Source organism: Mustela nivalis (genome assembly GCF_964662115.1).
Source record: "Mustela nivalis genome assembly, chromosome: 13".
NCBI lineage: Eukaryota > Metazoa > Chordata > Mammalia > Carnivora > Mustelidae > Mustela > Mustela nivalis.
The window spans coordinates 4,357,066-4,376,864 of record NC_139032.1 but is presented as its reverse complement, the minus strand read 5'-3'; the positions used below and the strand labels follow the sequence as shown (position 1 = coordinate 4,376,864).

The 19,799-nt window shown below is 54.7% G+C and overlaps 2 protein-coding genes across 3 annotated transcripts in view; both read right to left on the bottom strand.

The window, feature by feature from the left end:
- IPPK (inositol-pentakisphosphate 2-kinase) overlaps positions 1–19,799 on the bottom strand; it is a 400,388-nt gene that overhangs the window by 93,535 nt on the left and 287,054 nt on the right. The gene's annotated exons all lie outside the window — the stretch shown is intronic.
- The window catches only part of BICD2 (BICD cargo adaptor 2), a 42,579-nt gene that overhangs the window by 14,934 nt on the left and 7,846 nt on the right, over positions 1–19,799 (bottom strand). The gene's annotated exons all lie outside the window — the stretch shown is intronic.

Below are 19,799 nucleotides of genomic sequence, written 5' to 3'. Positions count from 1 at the left end.
GTGCGCAGCAGAACAGCCCCTTTTGGGAGTCAGGCTGCTGACCCAGGGCCCAGGCAGGGGACTCCTACCCTAGAACCAGGGCAGGTCTGAGGCCCCCAACAGCACCCCTCTGCCCCACTCCAGATGGGAGAAACTGAGGCTCAGGGAGGCACCCTTCCCCTGCCTGATCTTGAGCACTCTATTCACCCATCCTGAGAGGCCACGGAGACCAGGGAGGCTTGGGAGGGTGTGAGACCAGGCCAGGGCCTAGTGATGGCACAGGACCATGAACCAGGATACTCAGAACCAGTCAACAGACTAGGACCGGGGCAAAGAGCAGAAAGTACCAGACAGAGGGGAGAGGGCACTGCCACCCCAACTGTCAGATGCAGGGAGGGCTCTGGGCAATAGGCAAGAGGCCCTGTCCCCAGGCTCAGGGAGGAGCCCTCAAAGGGGAGCACAACCTGGCATGGTAGAGCCAACCCAGTCCACAGCCTCGGTCCTGAGCTGGTTGTGGCCCCCACCCAGTGCCTCCGTCAGCTCTGCACAGCCCCAGTCCTCAGGACACAACTCCCAGGGGCCTGTGTATGTCCCCCGCAGCGGCCCCCTTCCCAGTGGCCACGCTCTGCAGATTCTCCATAGGGCTCCCGGCTCACAGAAGAAAAACAAAATCCAGGGAGAGCTACCAAAGAAGGAGTTGACGTGTTTATTTCTTGCAGAGTAACAAGGGCATTTTTACGTATTTGCTATTTGATAAGAAGTCCAGGAACTCTGAGAAAACAATTGGGAAAATATGCATAAAGATAAGGGTGTTACTGAGCAGGATCCTTTCTGATATAAAAAATCAAGGGACGCCTGGGCGGCTTAGTCAGCTGAGCGGCTGCCTTCCCACTGGAGTTGTGATCCTGGGGCCCACAATTGAGCCCCACATGGGGAATCCTTGCTCAGCAGGGAGCCTGCTTCTCCTCTGACTCCCCCTGCTTGTGCTCACTCTCTCTGATTTAAAAACAGATAAACAGGGCGCCTGGGTGGCTCAGTGGATTAAGCCTCTGCCTTCGGCCCGGGTCATGATCTCAGGGTCCGGGATGGAGTCCCGCGTCGGGCTCTCTGCTCCACAAGGGAGCCTGCTTCTCCCTCTCTCTCTGCCTGCCTCTCTGCCTGCTTGTGATTTCTGCCTGTCAAATAAATAAATAAAATCTTAAAAAAAAATAAAAAATAAAAACAGATAAATGAAAAAATATTGAAAAAAAAATCAAAACGTAGAAAGCCGTGGTGGACTGGTAGATGGCGTGGGGTCTCCCCTTCCCAAGGACGGCTCCTGCTCTTCTGCCCCCAGCTGCCAGCATGGCCCACTCTGTGAAAACCCGTTTCCTTTCAAACCACGTCGGCTCAGCTCTAATTCCCGATGCTGTCCTCCTCTGTCCCCCACGTCGGCTCAGCTCTAATTCCCGATGCTGTCCTCCTCTGTCCCCGGCCCAAATGAAAGACCAAACAGAGCCCAGATTCATGCCTACACAGGGCCCGGCCCAACCGGTGGCGGTGCGGACTGCCAGCTGCACACCAGCCTGGGGTGTGCCAGACCCCGCCAGGCTTCTGGAGGCACAGGAAGGACCCAACCCATGAGGCAGGTGCCCTGAATGAGAGCTGCATCTCCAAGCCTCCAGGCCAGCCTGACTGGGCGACCAGAGTACAACACACTTCTGAACCCCAAGCTGGAGTGTAGACGTCTCACTAGGCAGTGGGTCAACCACCAGAGGCTGTCCCAAGGTGAGACAGCTAAATGTTGTGACGCACACAGGTGTGTGCACACACACGTCCAGGCCTGCCAGGCTCAGCTCAAATCTGCACCTCCGCCCAGGCCCCAGCCCAGCCCTCAAGCACTGAGACAACAGAGCTGGAGATTTAAACATCCTGCTGAGCTAATAAAACAGTCACAGGCACTGATCTGGCTCCCGTGAGCAAAAGTTACCATTAACAGGGAACTTTATGTGACTAAGCACCAGAGAGTGAGGGGCAGGGTTCAGGTGAGCTCTGTGACAGCCCTCGTCCCCCCACAAAAGGACCTCTGGGTGTGGCACCAAAAGACAGACAATGGTGGGCATGCTGGCAGACCTTTGGGGAGGGGCAGTGCTGCAAGGTGGTGGACAAAGCAGAAGTGGCAGATGGTAGGCAAAAGGCACAACTGGTGCAAACCCGTGAGAGAGCCACTGGCAGCCAACAGGAGAAAGTGGGGGTTGGAGGCAAAGACACGGAGCCCGTAAGTGCTCTCTGGTCCTGACCAACAAAGCTGATGGGCACAACCTGAAGGCATCAAAGTATGTCCCAGAACAAAGCCTGGGAACCCACACAGGAATTAACAGCACCAGTTCCCAACGCCGTAAAAGGGAAACCAGTCCACCACAATAGGGAGAGCTCACCGTCACTGGGAGAGGAGCTCACCATTGCCAAGGTGAGAGCCAGGAGACTGATTTCCACGGGTTCAGGATACAGACCAGACCCCGATCACATCAACAGCGACCCAGAAGACTTGCAAGATGGAAGTACAGAAACTGACGTGAGTGGGGCAACAGGTGGGCTTAGCAGCCGGCACAATGTGGAAGACTAATAAGCTTGAAGCAGCAACACCAAGACTACCCAAAATAAAACACAGGGAAAAAAAGACTGAAAAACCAGAGAGCTCAGAGTGAACTGTGGGTCAAACAGAGAAACCAGAGTCCCAGGGAAGAGAAAGGGTGAGGATAAATAAGTCCTTGAAAAATCATAATGGCTCAAGAATTTCCAAATTTGATGGAAACTATAGACCTACAGACAGTAGCAGCTCATCCACCCCAGAGCACAAGATGAGAGAAACTAACCAAGGGTACCACAAAACTGCCTAAAACCAGCGAGGAAAAGGACACGCTAAAATCACCCAGAGAAAAGCAGCAAGTACAAGATGACAGCAGATTTCTCTGATGGGCCAGAAGACAGTGGAACCACCTCGAGAAACCACCTCAAGAAAGCAAAACAAAGCAAACCTATTAACGAGGGGGCTACACCCAGTGAAAACCCCAGAAAGGGAGTTCAGACAGACAAGAGCTGAAAGAATTTACCACCTGCACACCACACATTAAATAAAATTGCTCAGGCAGAAGATAAACAGTACCAGATGGAAATCTAGATTTAGAAGGAGGAGCGAAAAGCACCAGAAATGATAATCATAGAATAAATATAAGACTTGCTTTATTGTTAAAGGCCCTTTAAGATAATGAATTAGAGACTCGATGCAATCCCTACCAAAATTCCAATGGTCTTTTTTGCAGAAATGGAAATTCATACAGGATTGCAAGGGGCCCAAAATAGCTAAAACAATATTAAAAACGGAACAGGAAGACTCAAATTCTCTATTTCAAAACTTAATGCTACAGTGACCATGACAGTGTGATACTGGCATTAAGACAGTATAGCCCAATGGAACAGAAGAGTCCAGAAATAAACCCCTACATCTGTGGTCAACTGATTTTTTTTTTTTTTCATTTATTTACTTGACACAGAGAGAGAGATCACAAGTAGGCAGAGAGGCAGGCAGAGAGGGCAGGGGAAGCAGTTTCCCTGGCTGAGCAGAGAGCCCAATGTGAGGCTCAATCCCAGGACCCTGAGATCATGACCTGAGCAGAAGGCAGAGGCTTAACCCACTGAGCCACCCAGGCGCCCCTGGTCAACTGATTTTTGACAAGGGTAAAGATAGTTCAGTGATGAAAGAATAGGTTTTCAACAAATGGTGCTGGAACAAATGGATAGCCCTGTGCAAAGAATTAAGTCGAATCCCTACCTCACATCATATACACAAATTAACTCAAAATGGATCAGAGACCTCAACACAAGAACTACAACTAAAACTCAGGAAAAAAAAAATAGGGATCAATCTTTGTGACCTCACTGGCATTCCTAATATTGATACCATAAGCATGAGCAAAAACAACAAAAATAAACTGAACTTCTCAAAATTAAAACATTTGTGTATCAAAGGGCACTATCAAGTGAAAAGACAAGCTATGCAATAGGATAAAATAGTTTTTTTCTAAGATTTATTTATCTGGGGGCACCTGGGTGGCTCTGTCAGTGAAGTGTCCACCTTCGCCTCAGGTCATGATCCCAGGGTCGTGGGACTGAGCCCTAAGGTCAGGCTCCGTGCTCAGTGCAGTCTGCTTGAGGATTCTCTCCCCCCCTGCCCCTCCTCCTGCACACACTCTCTTTCTCCCACATAAATATCTTCTTAAAAGAACACTTTTTTAGCTGACAGAGAGACAGAAGAGCACAGGCAGAGGGAGCAGGAGAAGCGGACTCCCCACCAAGCAGGGAGCCTAACGTGGAGCTTGAGGCCAAGACCATGGTCCTGGGGACCATGACCTGAGCTAAAGGCTGATGCTCAACTGACTGGGCCACCCACGCGCCCCCTTGAAGAGTTCTTTAGTGAGAATGAGTTTAGCCAGGTTGCAAGATACAAGATCAATGTACCAAAAATCAAACACTTCTACATACGAGGAATGAACAATCAGAAAGTGAAAATTTTTTAAAAGCTACAAATAATAGCAACAAAAATATTCAATGCTGGGAACCTTGGGTGGCTCAATTGGTTAAGTGCCTGCCTTCGGCTTGGGTCATGATCCTAGGGTCCTGAGATCGAGTCCCACATTGGCCTACCTGCTCCGAGGGGAGCTTGCTTCTCCCTCTCCCACTCCCTCTGCTTATGTTCCCTTTCTCACTGTGTCTCTCTCTGTCAAAAAAATAAATAAAATCTTCAAAAAAAAACTGTTTTTTAGAGCACACACATGCTCTGGGAGCAGGGACAGAGAGGGAGAAAATCCCAAGCAGGCTCCACACTGGTGCAGAGCCCAATGTGGGGCTCGACCTCAGGACCCTGAGATCATGACCTGAGCCAAAGTCGAGAGCTGGACATTCAACTGAGCCACCCAGTGTTAAGAATATAACAACAACAACAAGAACAAAAGAATATAACAACATTCTCTTTTTTTCTTTCAAGATTTTATTTATTTGTCAGAGAGCAGAAGCACAGAGAGCTGCAGGCAGAACCGGAAGAGCAGGCAGAGGGGGAAGCAGGCTCCCTGCTGAGCAAGGAGCCCTATGTGGGGCTCCATCCCAGGACCCTGGGATCATGACCTGAGCCGAAGGCAGAGGCTTAATGGACTGAGCCACCCAGGCTTCCCAAGAACATACCAATATTCTTAATATTGTCCATTCTCCACAAATTTATCTTTCAATTCATCACAATGACAATCAAAATCCCAGCATTTTTGGTAGAAATTGACCAGCTGATTCTAAAATTCACATGGATATTAAAATGACCTAGAATAACCAAAATGACTTCAAAAGAAAAACATAGTAGAAGGACCTGATTTCAATACTTAGGCCATTTGGTGGCAAACAGATAACCTTGTAACAAACAGTGCTGGAATGAATGAATATCAATATGCAAAAAATCAACTTCAATCCCTATCTTACAGCAGTTTGAAAATTAATTTAAAATGGGTCATAAGGGGCACCTGGGTGGCTCAGTGGGTTAAAGCCTCTGCCTTTGGCTCAGGTCATGATCCCAGAGGCCTGGGATCGAGCCCCTCCCACATCGGGTTCCCTGCTCAGCAGGGAGTCTGCTTCTCCCCCTCTCTCTGCCTGCCTCTCTGCCTCCCTGTGATCTCTTTCTCTGTCAAAATAAATAAAATATTTTTTTTTCTTTAAAAGATTTTATTTATTTATTTATTTGACAGAGAGAGATCACAAGGAGGCTGAGAGGCAGGCAGAGAGAGAGGAGGAAGCAGGCTCCCAGCTGAGCAGAGAGCCCGATGCGGGGCTCGATCCCAGGACCCCAGGACCATGACCTGAGCCGAAGGCAGAGGCTTTAACCCACTGAGCCACCCAGGCGCCCCCAAAATAAATAAAATCTTAAAACAAACAAAAAAAATGGGTCATAAGCTTAAACATTCTAAGTCTAAGACTTCCGGGGAAAACAAGAGAAACTGTTTATGACCTATTTTAAAAAACTGGTAATTTGGACTTCAAACTAAGACCTTCTGTTGTTTGAAAGGTAAGAGAAGGGTAGACTCTCGAGGGCATTAGGCAAAATGCAGTAAAATCAGACAGAAATACCGCACAATCTCTCTTATATGTGGACTCTAAGAAAAACCAAAAGCCACAGTCACAGACACAGAGAACGGATCAGTGGTTATTAGTGATGAGGCAAAGAGCTGGAAATGGTTAAAAAGAAAAAGGTAATTTTAAAAAGGTAATTCTATTGAGTTTTCAAGGTCTTTGCTTATAAGATTAATGATAGTAGTTTTGGCAATCTAAATTCTTTATTTTCACATACTTTAATGAGAAACATAAATACACATGACTTTTGAAGACCCTGGGAACCCATGTTACAGTTTAAAAAACCAAACAGGGCACCTGGGTGGAACAGCACAGTAAGCATAAGACTCTTGGTTTCAGCTCAGGTCATGATCTCAGGGTTGTGAGTTCTAGCCCCATGTTAGGCCCCACACTCAGCGTGGAGATTCTCCACCTCTGCTAACTACACAGATCTTAAAAAGATTCTCAAACTGGATACAAGAAACTACACCCAAACCAATTCCAACTATATGCTACTAACAATACACATACAGAACAAAAATAAGGACAAAGAAAGCTGACAGTAAACAAACAAAAAGACACACCAAGCAATACTAAGGAAGCTGGGATGGTTACTCTAAGAGCAAAGTAAGACTCCTAGACAAAAGGCACTGCCAGAAAGAGAGTCGAATAACGATAAAGCAAGTAATTCACCAGCACCTTTTGTTTAAAATCAGGAAACTATTTTTAGTTGCACAACATAAAATTCACCATCTTCATCATTTTTTTGTATTTTACTTTATTTTTATTTATTTTTTAAATTTCTTTTCAGTGTTCCAGAATTCCTTGTTTATGCATCACACCCAGTGCTCCATGCAATACGCGCCCTCCATGACACCCACGACCAGGCTCACCCAACCTCCCACCCCCGCCCCCGCCCCCCCAAAACCCTCAGATTGTCTTTCAGAGTCCACAGTCTCTCATGGTTCGTCTCCCTCCTCCAATTTCCCCCAACCATCTTCACCATTTTTAAGGGGACAGTTTAGGAGTGTTGATGACATTCACACTGTTGTGCAACCCATCTCTAGAACTCTTTTCATTAACAAAAAAAAAGAACAACACAGGGACAAGGCACAGACTGAACAAAAGTCTATGCAAATCATGCATCCGATAAAGGACTTCCATCTGAGATACAAGAGCTCTCAAAACTCAGTAAGAGCAACAGCCCCCTAAAACATGAGCAGAAGAACTGAACAGACAATTCCCCCAAGACGACAAAAATCCAGGAAAGAATCAGGGACTAGGGAGATGCCACCACACACGTAGGAGGGGCGTAGACGAGAACACCTGCCCTGACCAAAGCTGCTGTGCGAGCAGACACCTGACAAAAGGCACAGCCACCTACTCCCAGGTGTTCAACAGAACCTGTGTCCACACAGTCCTGCAGGGTATCTGTAACAGCTGCGAAACCGCGCTGAAATGGCGGCAGGAGGCCGGCAGGGGGAGCTCCGTCTCCCCACCTTGCTTCGTTCCCCCAAGGCTCACTCAATGCCAGCTCTAGGGAGCTGTTTATCACAAGGCATCCCGGCTTGCTGCCCCAGCTGGGGGACCTCGTCCCTCCCATCCCCTGTGCTCACCACCCCAGCGGGGGAACCCCATCCCCTGTGCTCACCGCCCCAGCTGGGGGACCCTGTTCCCGCGCACGAGCCCAAGCTCACAGGCTGGGAGGCTGGGAGGCTGGGGGTCTCAGAGGCGAAGTCACTCAGCCCAACTGAATTTCTGCTGACCAAAGGGCCCTCACCCAGTCCGTGCACCACCTTGAGACCCGCCAGCAGCAGTGTCCATCGGACAGCAGTGTCCAGCTGTGGGGACCCACACCCTCAAAGCATCCCCTGCCTTGCCGCGCACCTCCCAGGCCAGTGTCCACCGGAGGGTCCCCAAAGCCCCTGGTGCTGAGGAAGAAAGGCGGTGCCCTTCTGGATGGGCCCCAAGATGCACACCTGGGCTCTGAGCTAGTGGCCCTGGAGGGACCGGCAGCCGTGCTGGTATGAGGTTCCCCTAAGGGCTGGCCTGGCCAGGGGTGGGGCAACAGTGTTCCCGACACGGCTTCGCGGCGCACACCCCACCTGGCAAGCCCCAACACGGTCCCGCAAGCCCAGGCATGAGGTCAGAATCAGCCCTACTTCAAGTTCATCCCCGCCCTTGTGGACACCTCAAACACCTGCAGTCAGGGCAGACTTGGTGGGGGAGGCTGGGTTTGCCCAGTGCGGAGGGCTCCCTGGGGCTGGGGAGGCGGGTAGAGGGCACCTGCAGAGGCAGAGGGAGCAGCGTGAGCAAGGGCTGGGCGGGAGGAACCAAGCTCTTCTCAAAGCCTTAGGAGCCACGGAAAGGTCTGGGCAGGAAGGCCCAGCTGGGAGCAGAGGGCTGCAGCGGTGGAAATCTGGCCCAGGGCAGGGACAGGGACCTGCGGGTGAACAGAGCAGGGCAGGTCCCTTGGTCAGACCCTCCTCACTTGGCTGTGTGCAATCACACCAGTCCCAGGCGGCTGCAGCACCTCCTCTTCCCAAGCCAGGTGTGAGGCCCCGTGGCATGTGCAGTTCTGAGCACAGTCTGACACACGTACACCCAGCATTTCTGGCCGAAATGCTGGCACACGGAGGTCGATACCCAACCCCCACCAGGCCCCCACTGCCCCAAGGAGGCTGAGAGCCAGAGACAAAAGCAGAGCAGAGAAGCAGAGAGAATGAGAGACAAGAGCTGCGCTGACCCCGAGAAGCACCATTGGCCTGGGGTAAGCAGACCGCAGCCCGGCCAGCCACAGCAGCCCAGGCCTGGTTCTGCTGCTGAATCTGTACCAAAACACACCCGAATGGGGAAGCTGAAGCAGCCGGCAGGATGCCCAGGCCACTGCCCTGAGGCCATGGACACAAGAGCCAGGGCTCAGCAAGGGTCCCTGGGACCCAGGCCCCCACACAAGTCAGCATGCCACTGGGGACAGGGAGCCTGCTCTCTGCAGGGAGTCTGCGAACATTCCAGGCAAGAAACTCCATCAGCCTGTCCCTCGCGGGCCCAGCTCCGGGCACAGGCCCCTGAAGGAGGTAAGGTCCCTACAGGGGCCCCGGCCTCGGACCCTGCCCCATTCTGGAGGGAGAAGCCAGGCAGTCCCACTAGGTAGGTCATCCAGCGCAGGGACAAAGATGGGGGGATAAACAGGAAGAGACCCCAAGCAGCTGCACAGTCAGGACCAAATCTCCACTATTCAGGGTTCCCCAGAGAACACACATCCACGCAGACCTAAGAGATTCACTACAGGCACTGGCTCAGGCAGTTACAGAAGCGAAGTCCCACAGTCCGCCGTCTGCACGCAGGAGACCCAGGAGAGCGGGAGGCGGGGTGTGAAGGCCTGAGGACAGAAGACACTGTCCCAGCTCCGGGACAGAGAATTCAACCGTCCCATTTCTGCTCTGCTGGGCCAGAGGGCCTGCCTGAGGCCCGCCCACACGGAATCAAATGCTAATCCCTTCACAGACGCCCCCAAAAGTCAGGGTTCCCAACAACGCCGTGTCCTTCAGCCCAGAAACTGAGCCGAGGAGCGACCAGCACACCAGCACCGAGTCTGCGGCCACGGCTCCCAACTCCGTCCCGCAGGGTGCAAGCAGCCAGGACCACACAAAGGAGTAAAACTCTGTTTAGGAGACCAGGCCACGGCCAGGCGTGGCCCTCGAGCAGCCGTCCGCAGCCCCCCTGGTCTGAGCCAGCCCCTCCTCGTCACCTGGCGCCCACTCCCTGCGGCTTGTCACACAAGAACTCCAAGTGTATGTCGAAGGGCCCATGCCCACGTCAGGTCGGGCCTGGGAAGATGGGGGTGCGCCAGGTGCAGGGACGCCTCTGGCAAAAGCGCAGAGGCAGGACCGGGCGGGCTAGCAGGAGCCCTGGACAGAAAGCCTCTTCCTCCTCAGCGGTGGAAGAGCGGGGCACCCGGCCGGCAGGAGCACGGGGATGAGCGTGGCGGGGCCCACTGCACACTGGGCTGTGCGTGACATGCCTGGCCCAGTGCTGAGGCAGCTGGAGGGACCAAGCCCAGGAGAAACAGGACTCGTCGAGCTGGAAGAGCAACCCCACAAGGGACTGCACCCACCCCTGTGCTTGGCCAGTCTCTGTGGCTCCCAGAAGGCAGTTCCTCTCCTCTCCTCTGCAGTGGCCTCGCCATCTGCCCCCCAAAGACACTGATCATCAGTGGGGTCATCCGCCCCGGTCACAGAGGCCGACCCTTAGTTTCTGACCCCCGTCCGTGGGACCCAGAAACAGGTTGGCACAGCGAGGCAGAAGGAGCCTGCTCCTGACTCCAGGCGGGGCCTGGCTTCCCGGAGAAGGGCCTGCATCAACAGGGCAGAGGCGGCTGGAAGCCATTCTCTAGGCGGGGCTGTGCTGGAGAAGTTCCCTCCCCAGACCAGTGAGTCTGGCTGTCGGAGCCAGCAAGCACAAGGCGCGCCACTCCAAAGAAACCCAGCGGAGGGAAGGCAGAGGCCCAGGAAGCCCTGTCCACAGGGAGGCCGGGATCCAGGACTCTCGGCTCCTCTGGTACTGGAAGTCCTGGGCTGACCCACACTCACCCACCCACAGGGTGCCCCCCTTTCCCTGAAGGGCCACTAGGCTGCACCAAGATGGGGGTGTCCCAGGAACCTCCAAGTCCCATCAGCTGCCTGTCCCCACCCCCCAGCCCAACACGGCTCTGATGTGCTCACTGCGTGTCTGGGAAGACAACAGACACGGCTGGGCTCCCAGGGTCAACTCTGCCCCAGCTGGGGACCCAAAGCCTGGCACCCTGGGAACCTTCAAATGGTCAGAATCACTCTCTCCGTTCACCAATGGTCTCAAGAAGAATGAGGAGCCCCTAAGGTGTCCCTTGCCTCTTTTCTGGTTCAAGATGGTGTCTGTACCCGAATCTTGCCCTGGAGAGTAGCTTCTCAGAGCAAATGTGTATCAAGAGCCCTCCACTGGGTCACACAGGCCCAGCACCACCTGGAGTGGAGGGCTCACACCTTCTTCACCTGCTTCTGCCTTGCGGGAGGGCAAGCAGCCAAGGGACCCACAAGGAAGAAGAAACAGCAACTCCAGTCCAATGCCAGCCACCTGCAGCCGGTGCTCAACAGATATTGATCAACTGACAGATTCCCAGTCAAAACTGGTACACGGGCCCCGGGGCTGCCGCACTCACTCCGTCACAGGGGGATCGGGTGGCTCCAGGGCAACACTGTGACTCATGCATTTCCCCATGGCCAAGTTCTTTCTGCAGGAGCCCCCCCAGCCCTACAGGAGCCTCATCCAACACCAGGCCGGGCTGAGGCCTGGGAACTGGATACAGATACAAGCCCAGGAGTGGTGGTATAGGATAAAGATTTTACAGCACTAAGGGAGTAAATTCTCCATCACAGACGGGTCAATCCTAGCCACACGGCGGTCACTGGCGGGAACAGTCAGGCACAAAATACTGAACACTGCAGAACGCATCGACTCACAAAGATCCAAGGTCTGGGGGCGTCCAGCACCACGTACGTCAATCAGAAACAGCCTCAACATAGAGAAGACACAACAGTGATCCCACACCGGAGGCACAAGGTTCTTTCCAATGAGAGCATTTCCCTGACGGGATGGGCTGACCTCACCATAATGTCAACAGAAGTCAATGTGCATGTTGTGGGCCACGCTAGAGCAAGATCAAAATAGATGCCTCAAGTTTTCCAAAAATCTAAAACTGCTCTCAAAAAATAAAAGATATTTAAAAATGTATTAGCACACACCCAAACACAGGAAAATCGATCCCTTCGCTAATCCCTGCAAAGAGGAGGCCATCCAGAACACACACCAGGAAACCGAGTGAACAAAAACCAGAAACATCTCCTATCAGCACTCGGGGATCACTGCCAAAACAGTATTGTGCCGGGGGAGGGAGGTGTGCTAAAAATACACGTTAGTGATAAAAAGAAACACAGAGACTCAACAAAGTAAACAGACAAAAGTCTCAGAAAGAGGAAGTGTCACAACAAAAGCCCGAAAGCAAAATAAAAAAACAAAAGCGAGGAAGCTGGTGATGGTTTTATCCAGGGTGGTGGTCTGCGTGGGGCATCTGCCTCTCTGTCAGGCACCCAGAGGCCAGTGCTCCCGCATCCCAAGGTGATGTGCTTGCTGGGGCAGGGCCGGGCCGGGCTGGACTCCAGCGCCTCGCTGCTCACTGCCACGTCCCCTCCCCACACAGGACAGGGCAGAGGGGCCGTGACCCTGGACTCAGTGGACACGCTCATCCAGGAGCTCCCCCAATCCTCCCTGCACAGGAGGCCCAAGGATACCCACACGGAATGTGCGCAGAGAGACTTGGGAGGCCCCAAGCAGCAGCTACGCTTCCCCGGGAGCACCAAGCCAGCAGCACTAATCACAATTCAGTTTTATAAAAAGACTGACCAGGCGCCAGGGCTCAGCGCAAGCAAGCCGGTATACTGAGCGGGTCATACAGCGTGTCAGAGGCTGGACTACACACGTTCCTGCCGCAGACAGAGTAATGTGTGGAAAGGAAGCAAGACCACCACCCACACCGAGATGCACTGGCGATGACTGGCCTCGCCTTCCCACCAAAGCTCTACAAAAATGGACCGGCCAGCTTTCTTCCTGACATCCTTACGAGAACATCTGGGCATCAGCAAACAAACGCACCCAGACAGATGAGCACTGACGCTAGCCAAGAGCGAGTGCGTGAATAAACATCAATCAAGCCCTGGGGTCCCACCCCTGGAAAGGACAAGGGAAGAGAACCTGCGCCCACAGGGGACAAAGGTTAGAAGACACAGAAGAAAGGATGCGAGGTGACAATCTCACCTAGGAAGTGCACCGAGGCACACCTCCGGAAAGCTCGAGAGCTCTCCAATCCTGTCAAAGTAAGCTGTTAGGATAGGGGTCCGTAATAAGGAACAATTTATCATCTCAACATCAACATTAACCCTTTAGACACTACCTTAACTAGAACCCCAAGACTTAGAGGAAAGGACAAGTCCAGCGGGGGTGGGGGGACACTAGGCGGCCGTGGGCAGCGGGCGCCACACCAGGCAGGGAGCACCACCACGGGGCTGGCGGCAGCTGCCCCAGACCCTCTGGGGTCATCACAGAGCAAAAGTGAAATTTCGCCTGGCCATGAGCAAAGAGAAGACTCTCCCTTCACCTCCTAAAAAGCTGTAAAGGGGTAATTCACACGCCGTTACATTCACCCTTTCCGTGGATACAACTCAGCAGACTTTAGTATATTCAAAGGGTGGCGTGACCATCATCATGACTGCCACGTTCTCATCACCCAGAAAAGAAGACCTCACCCCTACCAGCGTCGCTCCCCAGCTCCCCTGCCCCAGACACTAAAAACCACCAGAGGATATCTATGTCTGCTGGTCTGTCGGCAGGGACACTTTCCAGAAGGGGCGCCTCCGAGGACATGACCGCCGTGACTGGCCTCTCGCCAAGCATCACGGTCCAAGATTCACCTAAGGTTCACCCACATGCGGCACGTCCCGGCGCTTCAGGACGGCTCAGGATGCTGGTGCTGTGTGCCTGCTGGGGCCACTGTCTGGGCCAGTCCCGCAGGAGCAGACCGCTAGGTCATGTGGTAACTCTGTGTTTAACGCTGCGAGGACCCCCACACCATTTGCCAAGGCAGCTGCCCCATCTTACCTCCCACCAGCCAAATGTGGGCTCTGATTTCTCCACATCGTCATCAGCTGCTGTCCCTGATTAGCGTCCCAGTGGGCGGAGGCCCCCTCCCGCTGAAAGCCCCAGAAGAGGAACAAGACTCGCACCATTCCCAGCAGTGTCTTCACTGTATCCTTTCCCTTAACACCAGTCTCCAAGTTCTCAGGAGGATTCGCGTTCAGGTTTTTGGGAGGACGAAGGTAAGGAAGAGGTGGAGGCCTCAGCTGTCCCCGGCCGAGGACCACGAGGCCCCTGGGCCACCCACCTCCGCCACTCCTCCCCCACCACACCAGCGTCAGAATAGATCACTGCCCCATGACAGAAGGTTCCACGTCCAGACTACGAAGAGCTCCACGCATCAGTAAGAAATAGGCAGACACCTTCCAGAAACACTGGTGACGGTCCCAAACAGGCTCTCCACAAAGGAGTGTCTCCAACCGGCTAGTCAACAAGACTGGCGGCAGGGGCGCATGAGAAGGGCTGGAGCCAGCAGCCAAGGGATGCGTCCAGGGCAGGTGTCCCTGAGGACGGCCCTGAGGCACAAGTGGTCCCCACAGAGCACCCAGAACAGCTCCATGGCCCAGCCCACAGCCCTGCTCGGCAGGGTGGCTCAGTCCCCAAGCCCCCAGCCCCCCTCCGGGTCTCTGCACCCTTCTGACTCTGACAGGGTCCGGGGAGGAGATGCCACAGAGAGGAGAGTCCCGGGGGAGAGGGCAGGCAAAACCCGAGCCCGGAACACTTTACAGTGTGCGCCAACGGGAGCCACTAGCTTCTCTCTCATGGGGGATCTCCTTGCACAGGCGAGAGAAACCCGACTCTGAGAGCAAGGGAGTCCGTATCATCTCCCAGGTGCGACCGCCAGAGAAAGCAGGAAAGAGGCAGGGGTTGGCAGGCAGATCCAGCACCTGGCTCTGTTTAGCTGCCTTGCCTCAAAATCACCTGGGGAGCCAGAAACATCTGTTCACAGGTGCAGGTGCACCTGCTAGGCAGTGCTTCCCAGTCTTGGGGCGTCAGGCCTGGAATCTGGAATGCTGTGGTTTACTGGGGCAGTACCTGTTAATCCTCAGATCTGGCTAAGGCTGGTCACGCTGGTCCTTAGTCCCACTTCACACGACTTACGGAGATTATCTCCCTCCTGGCACATGGCCCTGCACCCCCGGCGCTGGGTAACCCAAGCAGCAGAGCCCGAGGAGGGCTCAGCCTTCTTGCCAGGGGACCAGGGTGGCTGTCCGTGCGTGTCTGTCCTGGACAAGGGCAGATGGGTTGCACTCATGGGAATCACCAGGAAAGGTGAGAGTGCAGGTGCACACAGAGCCCTCCCTGCACACCGGTGACCCCAACATCCCCAAGGGGGAGGTGTTGGTGACTCAGGCACCGACTTGGCCCCCGGCCCAGCTAGGAAGCCAACCATTAACACAAAGGTCTGCTAGAGAATCTAATTACTACAGAGGCCAGCAAGGCTCCCGGGGCCATGTGGGGTGGAAGGCACCTGCTGGGGACGCTGCTGGGGACACTGCTGGGGGACAGCCATGCGAGCACAAGCAACTCTGTCTCCTCATAGGTGAGTTACGCATCCATGTAAAACATGGGGGCTGCTTACAAGACAGTAAGTAATCAGAGCAGTAGCCAGAGTCGCTCCAGAATCTTCTTTCAACCCCTGAGATGCATCCCACCTGGCCTGATGCAGCCCACCGTGTGAAGAAGGGTCCAGCCCCACCTCACAGTGAATCCAAACACCAGTGGGTCCAGGGCACCCGTGCCTTGCACCAAGTGTGCCCCTCCTTGGTGGGATCAAGCGAGCCCATGCCTGGCAAGTGACAGATGCTCCATAAATGCCTATGGATGGCCAGGGGGACAGGGGGAAACTGTGGGGATGGGGGTGGGGGGGGTCAAGGGGTCGTATCAGAAGTGGGTGGGGACAACAGTCTGCTGGGAGGGCTGGAGATGGTAGAGGTTAGGAGGGGAGGGCTCTGGGGGAGCCAGAGAGCAGACCTCCCCTTTGGATTGGGAACCTCCCCTGGGCAGTGGAGGCAGTCCCCTCGTGGACTTGGGAGTCCCCTCCCAGGAACAAGGACTTCCTCTTGGGACTGGGGGCCTCCTCCCGGGAACGGGGGCAGATGGAGGCTGTGGGCATACTCACACAAACTCTCGCCGGCTGATTACCCTTATCCATCAAACCGGCATGCCAAGGGTCCATCCCTGTCCCAGGCCCAGGGGATCCCTGTGGGACATCTGTCCTCCATCAACCCACCCTCCCCACTATGTGGCTTTTGGCCTCAGTTTCCCCAGAAGCACCTGTACACTGACTGTGGGGATCAGATGAACCAGACCCGAGGACTGATGCCCACATGGGAACAGAATCCAGCTGCCTGTGGACGGCTGTCACCCCCCCGCACCCCCCCATCCACCCACACTTGTCCCATTGCCAACCACACACCCCAGCTGTCCTGGGCAGCATCCAAACATTAAGCTGCTTTTAGAAAACTGGGAATCCACTCCTGGGCGGTAGGGATTTAGCCAGAATCGGGTGCATTTAGAGAAGATTACACCCTAATTGCCTCAGTGTCAGCAGGCAGGCTTCTGGCCAGCTGAGCCCCAGAGCTGGCGGCGGTCCCTAGGGACCCGGGCTCTACCACCCAGGGACCTGGAGGCCAGTCCCGGGCCAGAGGACAAGGCCCCATGTTCCCACCGCAGCCGGCCGCCCACCACAAACTCATTCCGCAGCCTGCGGTCATGGCAGGAGGGGCAGCTGTCCAGCTCCCACCTGCCCTGCGTCCCCAGGATGGCCTGGGCCGGAAACACCAGGAGAGCAGCCTGCGCTGGGCCGGCCTGCTCTGTCTCCAATCTCAGCACGTCTTCTCCGTTATTCGCCCTGTGGTGAAGGGACACCCAGCAAGCCACATGGTCAGCCAGCGGCCAGACTCCACCTCAGGACCCAGAGCCTGCAACTTTTGGGGACAGATGTGGCTGTGGCCAAGGCAAGACAGTGAGTCTGAGGGGTGAGTGTCCCCCACATCTGGCATTCTGTCACGCTCACCCTGGCAGGGTTAGCCCCAGGTGCCCCCAAGGAACGGGTGCGGGATTACCTGCCGTGAGGGGCTCCCACTCCCCGAGGAGAGAGGACACTGCTCCACCTGGGAAGAGAGGGGAGAACCTCCTGGGTGACAGCCAGGGCCCTGTACTGATGCCAGCTGTCTGGTCTCCCCGCCTCGCCGCCCCTTCACCCTGCACGCCTCGAGGCTATCCGTAGGGGTGCAGCTTTCAGGCCCGTCGTGTGCTGTGCTGACATACACACATGCATGCACATGATCCACATCACGCTCCACGACGCCCTCCATGCAGACTGCCCAGGGCCATCTCATGGCCACGACCACAGCGCCAGCACCGCGTCATGTACAGCAGCGACCCCATAAACCGCAGCTGACTGCCACCCCGAAGCGCAAGCCTAGACGCACTCTCTCTCCAAGCTTTGCAGCCGCATCGTGGTCGGAGGCATTCCAGGCCTCAGCCGGTGCGAGCCCAGGGCATCCCGCGGTGGAAGGGGGGCACTGAGAGAGCGCAGAGAGAGGTGTACTTGGCAGCAAGAGCATGTGGGAGCCCCACCTGGGCCGACCGTGAGTCCAGTGGGTGCCTGCAGACCTGTCCCAAAGCGGCGACAAGGAGCAGCCACAGGGGGAGGCTGGACCTGGGGCCCGGCAGGCTGGAAAGAGACTCCTGGAGGGTGCTGGGCACCTGAGGTGACAGTGGGGGCACCCAAACCCAAACACTTCTGGAGTGACGGAGCAGCCCCTGGTGCAGGCAGCCAGTGGAACACCCAGGGGTACTGGGTCTCGGGTCCGACCCCACTGACTGACCCCACATGCGCCCCCCCCACTACTGCCTGGATCAAATGCACAGACTGTTAAGCAGATCACTGGGTTGGTTTATCAGGAAGAAAGTCAACCCTCGCTGAGCTGAATCCCAAGGGAATGAAAAATTACATGAAGACACTGTCCTGCGGCCGGCCTTCACGGGGACACAGACTAGCACACTGGTCTTTTATCAAGAACCTTACCGACTGTGCTGGTGACTTTTCTTTTTAACCACGTGCATTGTTATTTTTTGTCAAGATTTTTAAAAAATCACAGTCACAGTTGTCAGGGACCATAACCAACCCCATCAGCACAGGGCTGAGGCCTGGGGCACAGGCCCCAGTCAGGTGCGCAGAGTCATACCACAAAACCGCAGCGCTGAGGGGACACATGAAGCGACGGAAGCCCAGTGAACCCACTAGCACACGGTCAGGAGAGTGGGATATGATCAAAAGAGTAACTGCACAGAACAATGGGACAGAGTGCGGGCAGTCCCTGGGCTGTCCCCGTATACAGCGAAATGGCCGAGGGCGGGGGCGGGGTGACACCAGAGCAGAAGACAGTCTTGTCCCTGCAACAGATGGTGCTGCCACACCCGACACCCCCACGTGAAGAAGTGCATCTGGACACATCTTATGCATGCGCTTCACAAAACTAACTGAAAACCAAACCCCTCACCAAAAAACAAAATGCAAATCAAAAGAACTCCGAGACAGAAACACAGAATGGGATAGTCCTGGGTTTGGTGATGCAGATCTCGGCACCAAAAGCACAACCCGGGGGCCCCTGAGGGACTCTGTTATTGGCGTTGGTCTGCGGGTCAGGTCATGATCCCAGGGTCCTGAGATCAAGGCCCGAGTCAGGCTCCCTGCTCAGCGGGTAGCCTGCTTCTCCCTCACCCACTCCCCCTGCTTGTGTTCCCTCTCTCTCTGTGTCTATTAAATAAATAAATAATCTTAAAAAAAGCACAAGCCACAAAAGCAAGATGGCACAAAACTGAAACTGTTCTGTGAAAGACCCTGCTACAAGAGTAAAAAGACCAGCCACAGACTGGGAGAAATTACTCGAAAACTAGGACTTGTGTCCAAAATAGATAAAGACCGCCTAAAACAGTAAGAAACAACTCAATTTTCAAATGAGCCAAAAATGAGTGCCGACACCTCACCAAGGACACAGACAGCAAACAAGCACGCGACAAGCTGCTGTGCATCGAGTGCCATCTGGGGACACCAACAAGACGCCACTCCACCTTCCGGAGTGTCCAACATCCAGAGCACCGGCCACACCAAACGCTGGTGAGGACGCGGAGCAGCGGGCACGCAGGGTCAGGCTGCAGAGACGCAGACTGCGCAGCCACTGTGGGAGCGTCCAGGGGTTTCCCGCAAAACTAAACATACTCAATCCAGCAATCACACGTCTGGGTACTGACCCCAAAAGGGCTGAAAACCTACCCCACGCAAAATTTGCACACAGATGTTTGTGACAGATTTATTCATAATCGTGCAAAGCTGGAAGCATCCAAGATGCCCGGTGTGAATGGACGACTGTGGTAAAGCCACAGGAAAATCCCTGAAGAAGCTGGGGGACCCTAGGAGGGAACGCGAGCGCCGAGCAGTCTAGCTATTTCGAGTGGATGAAGCCACCTCACGGGAGGGGTCGGGGAACATGGAGCTTGCTCAAGTACCTTGTTTGGAACTAAGTTGAGTACAGAAGATCAAAGGCACAGAAGCCCTCAGCTCTAGGTGACACGGGCACAGGTCAGCAGCTGTGACCCTCCTGCACACCTGCACTGGGACAGAGCAGTTATGTGTCTGCGTGGCGGGTGGTGGAGCCCGGGGTCTCGCTGCTGGAGGGAGGCTGCGGCCGAGCAAGGCGAGGCAGCCGGAACGACACACGCGGCTGGGCGAGAGCTGGAGACATCAGTATGAATCCACGTTCAGCTTAATAGTACCCAGGCGGCTCCATCTAGAAATGTCTGTAGATGCGCGTGTGCACTGGCTGCTGTACCCACACCTGTCGCCCGGCTCTGTCGGCTGGGAGGGCGTGGAGGCAGTGGCTCTGCAGCCGCAGCAAACACCCAGCACCCAGATCTTGCTGCTCCTGCTGCTGCTTCTTGTTTTTTTCTTTTTTTAAGAT